Here is a 13,509-nt window from a genome sequence, read left to right as displayed (position 1 = left end):
CGAACACGAGGAGAGAGCGAGAGAGAGAGGGGCGTGTCGCGCTGCCTCTCTCATGGGGTTCTTCGGCGCCAGTTTTGCATTTCCAGGCTTTTCAGCCAATCAGGCGGGACCTAGTCCTGCCCCTGCTTCCGGCCACAGCTCCTCCCCTGCAGCAGCTGCTCCCCCCCCCATACACACAGAGGGGGTTTCCTGCCGCGTGGAGACACCGTTTTAAGTCAGTTTTGTCGGCTGACTCAAAGGACATTTCATGTTCGTGTAAGGAAATACCTGGTCCTTCACACATGCCCTCTTCTTTTTTGTCCCTGTGATGTCCTCTCTTCACAGACAGCTTGGCAACTTACTTCCTTTGCACACTGGCTGGCCAGCCAATATCCTGAACAGCACCATATGCATATTAACCAACTGGCTGCTTTCATATGCCATGTATTGCGTGTCACATAGCATCAAAGATAAGATTTATTAAATGTTTAACTAGAAATCAGACATTAATGAATCAATCAAGCTCTGCTGTTCAGGGCAGTTTCCAGAATGAGCGCCCTACTCAAATTTCTTGCCAAGTACTTGACCTGAAATAATTCCAATTATTAAACTGATCCACTGTGTTAGGCACTCTGAACAAATGAAGGGCAAGGGAAGAAGTACCAAAGCAAGACCACAACCATCTTTTCACAGAGGAAAAACCCATATGCAAGACATTAATCAAACAGTAGGTGGAAGCTCTGACTCAAAGACTTCATAACCCAAATCACAAGATTAATATTTGGATAAAGCAAGCTACTGAACCAAAATAAAACTGTAAGAATACAGCTTGCATTAAAGAGCAATTTTTTTTTTTCTGTCACCATCCTCCTGTGTACAGGATTCAGTAGGAGTGGTCATGGTGACAATTTACCAACCTCCATGGCCAGATTGAAGGACTAACAGTATGTCATGGTAAAGGTGGCTGAAAGAATTGTCTTTAGGAAGTTTTCCAGAGTTAAAATATGTAAAGAAAGAATAAAGTTGTTGGGGCATGGGAAGGAACCTCAAAAACAAGACTTAACTGAAGATGGCCCTGCAACTCTGGTAACAGGCTCATTTGTACACAGAGATAACTCTGTGTGTATTTAGGACTCTTTTTTTAGATGCTAGTGTAAGCTTTTAACAATGAAATGTTAGGAATTTGCATGAATATATATATATGGGTAATTGTAATGTAAAATAAATGTACTCCAAAAAATCTTACGTTTCCTGGTAATATCCTGATAATGAGATTATCCTCATATACATACTGACATAATCCCAAGGAACTCTAAGAAGCAGCAAATGCCACACTTCTGCTCACAACACAACAAATGGAAAGCAATTAAAAACAGTACGGCAGAAATCAGCACAGGTTTTATTCCATGTAATAGTTAAGAGAATATGTCCAACTCCTTTATCAGTACTGCAGAATATGCATCAACACACTGCTAGGAGGAATATTTACAATGAAGATAGGAGTTTTCAAAATCCAACCCCAAATTCCATTGGATTCAATGGTGTACTTGCATTATGTCAAAATATATGTAATTACTAGGCAAAAATCATAAAGAACAGTTAAAGCCTTAAATCAGTCTTGCTGAATATCTGTAATCCAGTAACATCCAAAATCTCTATCTAGAATCAAGTTATCTGTGTGAGCAGTGCATACAGGCATAGGAAGGCAGCACTTGTCCAAAATTAAGAGTATCTCTAGCTGATTTAATGCTAAGCCAGAGTACGGGTCCTTCATCTGAAGGAGACGACATCAGAGCTCATAATCATCTGTTGCAGCAAAAGATGGAGCATAGCTTATAGGCACTGGATCATTGTCCATTCTTCCTCTCATGGTGCAAGAAAGAAGGGGGAAAGTTGAGTAACAGCTCCCACAGAAGCTGCTGCATCTTTGAATCAAAGCAGGTTGGTGACTCATGCAAAAAACGAATCCACAGCCCCTGCCTGGCTGTGCAAGCAGCTAGGGCAAGAACAACCTGAGCTGTTGTGATTTAATACCTGCCAAGGATACTACTGCTGAGATACGTTTTGCAGTACTACCCAGTGCAAGATTTGTAAAGACCAACTGTGATGTATACGTGACACCCATGACAGGATGGATTTATAAAAGACAGCTCTGAGAAGTTGCTAGGTAACAGTGTCTTGTCCTCAGAACTACTGAGCAGTGATGAGCTGTTCTCATGATGCAGTGCTACAGCCTGATGTCCTTGGCTCACAATTTCTATGCATACAGATTTTTAAATAAAAACAGATCTGAGCTAATAACTCTAATTTACAGAATGTTTCCTTTGCCAACTTCCTAATAGTCTGCCTAATCAGTCACACAGCCTTTCTGGGAAATCATAGCCTGTTTCTGAATGCCCATTCTTTCTGGAAGACCAATAAGGAATTTTTACAGCAGAAAGTTCACCCCTCTCCCCAACTTTATTAAGACATGACATACAGTTCTGCATTCCACATACACATTCAGTTGGGTGTCAGCTTCCAATCAAAGTAAGCCCTATGGCAGCAGATACAGGGAAGTGACTTTGAGGATTACAGACCACCTGAGAAAAGACTCACTCTGCAACAAGGCTCTCAGAAGACCTGAAACAGCCTAGGGGAAAAATGATGGTAGCACCAAAACAAATCCAGCTTAAAAGGCAAAGTCTTTGCAGCCCATCTTAAGTGATAAAAACCATGTGCTGCAGGCATAACATCACTGGGATTTGTATGATTATGACAGCCAAGGAATTTGTAATACTGACAATGGCTTTTCTTGGGCATTATTTTTTTCCAAGCATGTTAGCACAGCTTACCCATTCCCTTGCTTCATGTCACTGGCATTTTTTCCTTTCTGTTTTTTTAAGGAGTAAGCAATGCATTGTAGATGGTTGTCTTCCCCAGTTAGAATTTCAAGGCTAAAATGTCACCCTCTGAGGAGGGCCAGGGGTCTCCTGTCAGAGGTGGACACAAGGTCTCTAGTTCCCTGGGATGCTTTATTCCCCATCAGGGCAGACAAAACCATGGAAACCTGACCATGAGAGGCAGAGTAAAAGAAGTAGCCCAACCTTACTGTGCAGAGAGCTCTTACGGGCCAGATATCTTCAGTCAGATCCATCACAGAGCAAAACAAAACTGTAAGTCAGGTTCATACTTTAAGTGATCCCACAGTGCCTGACACTGGAATCTGTGCTCTGCTTGTGGCAGTTTTGATCAGTTCCAGCCAGAAGAACTTATTAGCTTAATAAATTCTTTTCAGCCAGAAGCCAGTTATTCTCAAAAACAGTTTTTTGGAAGTAATCAGAGTAATTTTCTGCTGGTTTTCTTATTTTTCAGTATATTGCCAAAAGCATTCTTCATACTATGTAGGAGTAATGGCTCCACATTAAAGGTGAACAAGGCTTTTCAAGGTTGCCTTACATCCTTTGCTACAAGTGCCTTAATTCAAGTGCATCTGAAACCTCCCTCACTTATGTTACAGACAGACAGTCTCTCCAAGTAGGCTACAGACAGATGAAGCCTCACAGTCATTAGGTGTTGAGATCTCAAACCAGACTGTACAGGAAACCTTTCACAGAAGCACTCCTCCACCCAGGACCTGCAGTGCCTGCACCTCTCAAGGCAGAGCCTCACAACTCTTCCAAGTATTATCCTAGTCAGGTAATTCATCACATACTCCCGCCTATGACAATTGCTCTTTGGGAACCTGGTTTCTTCAAATGTCTTCTAAACAGAGGTACATAATAAATTAAATAAAAGGTAATGGCATATCTAACCACTACTAAGCCAAAATATTTCTGTGATATTTTTAAGTTCAGCTTCTTTCAGGCAGAAAATGGATTCAGGCACTGACTCGCACCTTCATCCCTGCGTTACCCTTTTCATCACAGTATCGTTCCCAACAGACACAGACTCTCAGAAATACTCTATTTGTATGGGATATTTCCAGTTCTTCGGATACACCTGAGCTTTCAATTTACCAAATATAGCTTCCTTGGATGTCACATCTTTATAACCAGTCACACCCACAGTCTTTCAGGACATACTGAGCTGCCTTCACTTCATTATTGTGCCACCAGAAACCTGCATGGGCATATCTCTCAGTTCCAGTGCTCAGTTTCTTAGTCAGCGGTCCACCAAGCATTTGCACATCAACCACATCCTTTCTTCCTAGAGGAAATGCAGTTGTTTTTTTAAAATCATGTTATGTGGCTTAGAAATCTCCTGTCCTCTGGGGGTGTATGAGTCTTCCTTCTAGCTACAAAGGCTACTGTTGTAATTGAAAAAATACTCTTAACTGATTTTTTCAGAAACTTTTTCAGGAGTGATATTGAAGACAAAAGGAGAGTTCAGAGAAAACAGAGACTTCTATATCCATCATAGCTGTAGATTTCCTCTGATTCTCAGTGCTGCCATAGTGCTCTTTTTTCATTATTGTATTACATGGTCTGTCATCAGCTGCCACTCTTGGTTTAAATTCAGCTGTGAGCTATTTGAGACACTAGTGTTGCAATAATCTGTGTGTAACCAGAAATTTCACTTAACACAACTGTAGACTGCACTACACAACTCCCACTTTCTCTTTTAAAAACAGTTTTGCAGATACTTGAAATCCTAAATTCCCAAATTTCCTGCTGCTAGCTAAATATTACACGTTGAAGTCTTCTTCAGTGATCACTACTGACTTCTCAAGACTTTCCTCACAACACAAGAGCTGATTAAGGAACATCATTTTGATGTCTTACCTGATGAGCACTACATTTATTCATTCCTGTACTTAATTTCAGTGTCAGACTACTCAGTGCAGTTCTTTATTACCAGAGATCTTTACCCATTAACCTTGTCAGAAAGCACCACAAAGCCAACAGAAAGTAAATAATCTTCCTTGTGTATTAACATGTTAACACATGAAAAGAATTCCCCTCTTTTTGTTATTTTTAAATAGGTTTGAAATAAATGTAATGTCTATGATTTCAAAGTACATAGAAAAATCTAACTAAGCTCCCTTTCAGTATGGAGAGGGAAATTGGTTCATATCATACTAGTGTTTGGAGCTGTTTGTCTCTTTATCAAATCTACATCTAAATGGATCATCTAACAACTTCCTAGACTCATATATGGATGCTAATTTTTAATAATCTGTGTTATAAAGCACAAAAGCAGAACTTGCGTAATTTTCAACAGACATCAATACTGGAAAAAAATTATTTTTCAGATTGCAATCATTCTATCCAAACCTCAGAGATGGTATCTAGAGGTCAAAGCAAAATGTCTGGAACTCTAAGAATTTATTTGGTTTGTTAAGCTCACCACATGCCCAGTGTACCCTCCAGTGAATGTCTGTGCCACTAAACTTTTGAGCTAGAGTCTTCATAAAGTGCAGAAGTAGTAGGCAGGAGACAAGTCACATACCCAGAAATTTCACTGAGAAGTTAAATGGACAGAAACACAGGCAAAAAGATGTTTTGAGATTTTTCAGTTCTTTCTAAAGAACATATGCCTGGAAATTTCCCTTGCTTCTAATAGAAACCTCTTAATACCCTATGTCAGCTCAAAGGCCCCAGAGCTTGGTCATTCTTGTTCATTTGCCTGCATTTCTCACTTCCCAGCTTGCTGTGATATGGAAGAAAAAGGTGTATGGATTATTACCATTCAGATGTTTATGCTTTTATCCCCTCACCTTTAAAACTGCTTGTTAGTTCATACATTAACACTAATTGCAGCAGCAGAGGTGTCAGATTTGGAAAGCCAATTCTCTGCAATAACTAAGTCCCGAAACATTTAGAGCTTTATAGGGTAGTAAGGCAGAAAGCAGCTTATGCAATGTGCAAGAAGAATGTGAGAAACAGTACAGCTTAGATAAACCCATTCAAACCTAATTCACCTTTTGGGTGACCTCAGTAAACAGTTATGTCTACTGCATAAACATACATAGATAAATTACATAAATCAGAAAGGCCAGGTTCTCCTCAGTAGACATTGTTGCTGCACAAACATCCAGGATTTAAACCACTTAAGAACTGCAAACTTATAATGGACTATAAATTGATAAAAATCACAGGATTGTGAAGGATCACCATTCTTGACCTTCTGGCAATACTTCGTCTAATGTGGTTCAAGACACCATTTACCTTCTTTACAGCAGGGGCACTTTGCTGGCTCATGTTCAACTTGGTTTCCACCAGGACCGCTAGGTCCTGCTCTGCCAAGGTGCTTTCCAGGTGAGTGTCCCCAGCATATACTGGTGCCAGGGGTTATTCCTCATCAGGTAAAGAACTTTAGACTTCTTGCCGAAGTTCAGAAGGTTCTCCAGTATGTCTAGGTCTCTCTGGGTGGCAGCACAAGCCTCTGGCGTATCATCTACTCTTCCCAGTTTGGTGTAATCAACAAACTTGCTGATTGTACACTCTGTTCCATCATCTCTGTCATTAATGATGAAGCTGAACAGGACTGGACCCAGTATTGGCCCCTGGGATACACCATTAGCCACCGGAGTCCAAATAAACTTCATGCAACTGTTCACCACCCTCTAGGCCTGGCTATTCAGCCAGTTTTCAGTCCACCTCACTGTCTGCTCATCTTCACCTTCTCCATGAGGATCTTAAGAAAGTGTGTCAACAGTCTTAATAAAGTCCAAGTAGACAAGATCCACTACTCTTTGTGTTTATTCCCCATGTGTCTTATTCCTTCTATACCAATCTGAAGGCAAGACATAGACTATCCCCTGTAACTATAGCATAGCTGAACAGAGCCCCTAAAGACAATATTTTGACCATCATCGGGGGGGGGTCTATCTGGCTACAATCTTCCAACATCCTTGTCTGTATCTTCCTTTTATTATAGCCCAATATGGTACCTATTCATTTTTAGGATTCTTGGTACCTTTTTGTTGTTAGAACTGAGGAACAAGGAGCATCCAGGCTTTTTCAGACCTTTTCAAACACCTCCTTCTATAGAGGCATTCATCAATTTAAACCTCACTATGAGGTATCAAAAGCCACTCTTTTTATGTTTGTGTATATATATACATGTGTGTGTAGATATGTTTTTTCCTCTGTGTTCTGCATCAAGGAATTGCAAATATCATAACTAAATGTTGATTCTATATTGTAGGGTAGCTGCAGGGAGTGTTTAAATACATACTAATTGAGTTGAGAGTAGCCACTATATCGAAGCCACTTTAAAGGATAAGAAGGCAATTTCCTTCCTAAGGAATCAAAGGAAATCACTTGGGATTGCAAGTCTAGCAAAAGTCCAAGCAGAAATGTACTAAAACCCCAGGGGTCTCCTGAGAAGCCACATGCCTGCAGTTCCTCAGTCAATGGCAAATAGACTTTGCTTTGAGTCTAAAGCAAAATAAAGTCTCAGAAAATACACTGACTGCAAAGATACCATCTCTAGTACTGAGAACTATAGCCTTCCAAAGAATTCAGCTAATTTACTACCTACCATAGTAGGTTTGGCTTCCAGTCCTTCATTTCTAAGGCTGAGGACACTCTGCAGTCTTTTGTTTTGTCTCTGTTTTCCAAAGTTTACACATCTCCACTGTAAGTATTGCAAAATTAGCAACTAAGGAAATACTAGACTCATTAATTTTTTTCATTTCTGTTCCTTTCAGCTTCTCAAATTACTGCAGCAAAGAAAGATAAAAGTGCCTTCAAGAGACATCCCATCTCACATCTAGATATTTGGATATTTCATTTCTTACACCAATTACAGTATGACATTTTGTATATCACAGTATGATAACTATAGTTCTCTAAAGAGTGCAATTAAGCCTCAGAACAGCTGTTTGAAATAGCCAAGATTTATTCTTTTACAGGTGAGTGAACCAAGGCATAGAGAAACAAGGGCCGAGAAGAAACATGAGAAGTACTTAGTATGAGCTCACCACAGTCATTCTTACAGATACTGTAGGGTTCCCATACTTGCTTTTAACAGCTTATTAATTTGAAATAAAACATTGTTTGTTGTAAAATTATTTATTAATTGTGTAATGGGACTGGTCTTCAACAGTCTTTTAAAATCATACACACCCCTTTTTTTTTTCCTCCCATCAGAGTTTAGCATATAGCTTGAAGGTGTGGATTTTCAGCATCTGAAGACACAAGGCATAGATGGCTCATGAAGGTCATTCAGAAAATAAAAATAATTAATTTCTGAAATGGCTTATGGTAGAGGATGATAGATTAATCAGCCTTACCTGTCACCTATACAGGTAATCTAATTATTCTCATGACATATTTTAGCAGTAATAAATCTATAATAGGGTAACCTGACTATGTCTTGCAAAACAAGCCACTGAAAGCATGAAAGGAATTGTTATGTTATAAATGAGTAAAAAATAGGAAAGAAAACTCTGGTATGGGTAAATAACGTATATAAAGTAGAACACTAAAGCATTTTATGCTGGACACAGCTGCCAATAAACCATATTTGTAAAAAATTCTAACAGCATTTTATTGCTATAATTTCACAGGGAATTGAATTTTTATTACTTGGCAACAGCAAGATGTAGGTAGCATAAAAACTAGAGAGGATTTTAATGAAGGTGGTGACCACAGATCCTGTTTACTTTATACAGCCTGCAGCTTCAAATCATGAGTCTAGGACCACAATCCATAAGTTCAAAAGGCCACTAACTTAAATAGCCCTTACTTGTCAAATTTCACATATATCACTTGGTCTTGCTCTGCCACATCTTCTCAGCATCACAATATCAGGTGAACCATTTGACAGCTCATTTTATAAGGGACTCACTGAATTTTTCAGCAGACAGCCCATAGTTTGGAAGCAAGTATTCACCTGTGCCAGCACCTCCAGTCTGTCTTGACCAGTCAATTCAGTCAGAGAATGAGAAAGCCTCAATAGCAGAAAAAATATCAAGGGTTGGGAGAAAGAAATGCTCATCATGTTGTGCAAAAATACATGAACTGACCAATAAAGGAGGAGATTAAAGAAGTTCTATAAGAATTAAGCCATCACACTCAAAACAATATCTATTTTCAACATGTCACTTTGACGGTAGGTACAACAGATACTGTCAGAGAAATTACTTATCTTCTGAAGACTAGCATCAGGAAACACTGGTCACCTATTTCAACCTCTCTCTGAACTAATCCTCCCATTTACAAGAAATGGACTTTTCAGGACTTTTTATCTAAACCTGTTAGAAAATAACTTCTTAAAAAGAAGGGTAAATCAATACCTTCAAAACAGTGCCGGACAAATGTAAAGACACCCAACTAAAACTTGGAGAAAGATTAAATTACCAAAATAATGATGTTTTAAGGAAGTATAACTAAGTAGCCTGTCTTCAGCTCAGTAATTCAAGAAATGTCCTAATGTAAGCCAACAGGTACCAGTATTTTCATTAGCAAATACCCGGAATTCTGCTAGTATTCAGATGCTCTCATTGGGCTGTTAAGTGTTTCATTGGTTGTCGTCTTATGTCTGCGGTCGTTTAGAGGACTCACATACAAGATGACCCTCATAATTTTGAAAATTCAGGTGGCATGTCACACCAAACCCCTCTGACAACTTGAAAGCAGGAAACTCAGTTGAGCCTTTAACAGATTAAATTACCATTAGCAAGTGTGTATGTGCTTGTGCACAAACTAAAGGCCTGTGCACTTCCCCCCAAAAAATGGTAACCAGGTTGTTCCAGAAACAGGCTCTGAGGGCTGCCCAGCAGCTAAAGCAGAATGAGATCCACAGATCTGTAATTTGGGACTATTTCAGCACCTCATATATCCAGGGTTTGTGGCTGGCTTTTAAAGTCCTGAGTGTAATTGTATAATGTAATCCTAGAACTGTTAATTGTCCAGGGAACTAAGGCAAAAAAAGTGGCATCATGGTAGAAGTCTGCACAGAGCTCCATAGAATGTTAAAGAAAAGACACTTAAGAAAATTAATCTATCAGGACATTTTTCAGGGCTTATTTTTCTACTTTGCCTTTTCAAACTTCTGAACTTAGAGAGTTTATCCCAAAGGAGACTGTTGGTGTCACATGTCAGATTCCTGATGTAATTGCCCAGAGAGTTTTGTTCAGAAAACTGTCCTTTGGAATAAAAAACAGCCTTAGTACAACTAGGCTGACAATCTAAACTAAAAATGTGTGTCTCAGTCATATGCTAATCAAAGGATTAGCAAAAGAGACCAATTAACAGCATTCATTCACATGAGCACCAATATAATTCCTGTATATCCTTTTCAGTTTTTTATTTTTTAAAAAATTATTTTCCCATTTGCTTGGCATAACGTTTATGGGTCTATTCCAAAGATGTTTATCACAGGGATTTTACTCAAATCCCTGTAGACATCTCTTAGTGCAGAGCAGAGTTCAGTTACAAAACAGTTGTTTTAACATCTGCCACCACTCAGCAGGGCAGATGACCTACTTACATAAGGCTTTTGTAAAAAATTGTAGTGCTATGTAGTACTTTAGACTTGGTCATCTCATTCTATAGATGGTCCTTTCTAAACTCCTTTTTTGTGTCCTTGTTCATTCAAGACTTGAAATTGATACTTTCAGTAAAGCTACTTAGACTTTGGCCAGCATGAGAACTACAAACACAGGACTTAATTAAGAGAAACATCCCCTAAATCAGTTAACACTCATTGAAACCTCACTATTGAAGTACATGTCAAGTCTAGTTTCTCTTCCAGTAGATATATTCACAAAGTATAATTTACTACAAGATGAAGCATACATGTGCTAACACAAGGTTCTGACGAACTTACATCTTTGTTTCCCATGAAGAACTGGATAGTGCCTGTCACTAGTACAAGCACATGGAAGGGCAGAAGGCACAAAAGATCTTTCCAGTTATCCTGAATGATAGGGGAAGGGCCACCTGAGATTAACAGTCATTATCCCAGTTTTCCTAGATTCGTAAGGAATCCTAGAGAGACCACAAGCTTCTTAGTCCTTCCATACCAGTCCTTGGCCCAACATCAGTTGTATGAATCTCATACAGATGCAGTAGTAAACAATTATTCTCCCAGGGACCCATAACAGCCAGGGCTTAAACTTATATGTCTGAAGCGTAGCTGTTTCAGAGGCTAAGGTTAATTAAATACAAACTAGGGACAATAAATCAAGCTGTTATGTACTGAAGACAAACGAAACAGCTCACCATGGTAAGCCTTAGAGTTTAATATAAAAAAAATTAAATTACTGTTATTTCTGTAATGATCAGTATCAATGTAAGGTGGTTTTAACATCCTAAACTTCTAGAAAAGATGTGTATTCCTGTCCCTGAGGCCAGCACCATCCCAGCATTCATTAGCATCAAAGTGAAGGAGCAATTCCCATGGCACTTTTGTGGCTCCCAGACAGCCAACCAAGCAGTCCCTGAAGTAGCACACCAAGAAATAGCTTGGTATAAGCTGGAAGAAACATGGTACAGAGATAGATATCTTGGGCATGTATTTATTAATTGCATCCAGGAGATGTAGAAGTAGCCAAAGCACAACAGAAAGGGGAAAAAAGTAAGTTCCTTTTCTTTAACAACATTGTTTTTAAGAAGAATTCTAATCATAAGCTAAAAAAAAAAAAAGTCATGAAGTAATTTGTAATTTGTCTGTTGTCAAAGAAAAGTAGAACCCTTAACATAAGCTCTGAAATATTACAAAACAAATAAACTTGGCTCCCCAGAGAGGTTGTGGAGTCTCCTTCTCTGGAGACTTTCAAGATGTGTCTAGATGCTTTTGTGAGTGATCTGCCCTAGTTGTTTTATTGGTGTTGTGTTTGTTTTTCCCTGCTCTGGCAGGGGGGTTGGACCCAAGGATCTTCGGAAGTCCCTTTGAACATCTAATGTTCTGGGATTCTGTGATGTGATTGAGACTCCGCAAATGCCGTATGGGGACCTAAAAACCATAAAAGCAGTGACTCCCTCCAGGAGATCACAAAGCTGTTCAGTTCAAATAATCTGCTTCCATTATTTATGGCATTCATCCAATGCAGATATGCTTGCCCATCCTCTGCCGATCAAAAAATTCTCAAGACTCCTCACAAAAATGAACTGAAAGCCTGAAGACATTGCCCTCACTATGCAAGAAGAGACATACTAAATGGTGTGCTAAGAGGCTAGAAAAACAGGCTGGGTTTATGCCTTTGCACCAAGGACCTTTCACACTGTAACCATTCCCATAGCACCCTCTCCAACAGATCACAGATGTGTCGGCGCATCCACTCTCATCAGCAGAGCTGCACAGACCTGCCTGCAGGGCACGGACACCCTGGTGCTCACCCCCACTTTCCAGACCACAGATGGCCTTTGCCACCTGCTCGTGCTGGCAAAAAGATAGTGCTGACCCTGCACTTCTCCAGCTTATCTAGGCTTCCTGCCAAAGGAAACTTATGGATGTGGCTAAACAAAATCCACTGGCTGTTTCAACAGGTCCTTTTGCTGGGATGACTGATAGACCAGGACTAATGGGAGTACAGCAGAGAACATTTGCTCTCTGTAGACTAAAATAGTGACAATATACTGAAGGCGGCAAAATCTCAGGTCCCTGCCCATTAAATCTCTAGACATTAGTACTTGTTCCTTCAGTTTCACCTGGAAGTTGACTGTGGGCCACAACACTGGCTGTGGACCCCAGTATATGTACCCATAATGGTGCTTCCCATTAAGATGATGCTGGAATTAAATGAGAAGGACATAAAACACAGGAAAAAAGGCTAGCTGACAAGCATTAAATTTGACTTGAGGCTAAAATGGTGGAAATGTAAACATTTTCTACTTTACTCAAGAGAAATGACTGCTAAAATAATGTTGGATTCAGTGAAGGAAAGTGAGTTAGGAATATATAAGAGAAACCTCATTCCCTTGAATTCCATGGGCTGTTGTAGTTCCTTGTGCAAGTGGAAAATAACACCACAGACACCCTTTCCATGCAACATCTCCCAACTCCTGTGAAAAATATTAAACTTGCAAGCAAGCTGGACCTGAAAACACACATCTGACAGATTGTGAACTTTAGACTGTTCTTATGGAAGGAAAAAATAAGAAATAAAAAAAAGGAAAAGAGAGGAATGCTAGCTAGAATGAGCTGAGAAGTTTAGGAAGTTTTCTAAATTAGTATCTGCCAATGAAAATTTGCACACAAATAGAAATTTTTCTAGGGTTTAAAAAAAATCTTACCCTTTTAAATCAATTTCAAATCTAACGGTAAATATTTGTTTTCACAATTTTCACAATAATTTTACAAAGTTTATTTTCACAATAAAGTTCCTCCTGGAATTTTACAAGAACTAAGAATTTAACTATTAAGAAAAATAGAACATTGTGTTGAAGTAATTCTCATGCTTTAGCATGACAGCCATGTGTCACTATGGGAAAGGGCAATCTTTTTGGCAAACTGATCCAGAAGTTTTTGGAATCAGTGAAGCTTTCATCAGGAAAAGATTAGCTGAGTAACAAAAACCTTGCTCTTCTGCCCTATGGAAATAAATGTTTCTTACAGATTCACTTAAAATGAAGTTAACCTTGGACCCATCACTCT

This window comes from Chaetura pelagica, unplaced genomic scaffold (genome assembly GCF_000747805.2).
Source record: "Chaetura pelagica isolate M959 unplaced genomic scaffold, ChaPel_1.0 scaffold189, whole genome shotgun sequence".
NCBI classification, from domain to species: domain Eukaryota; kingdom Metazoa; phylum Chordata; class Aves; order Apodiformes; family Apodidae; genus Chaetura; species Chaetura pelagica.
Note: the sequence above shows the minus strand (reverse complement) of the source record.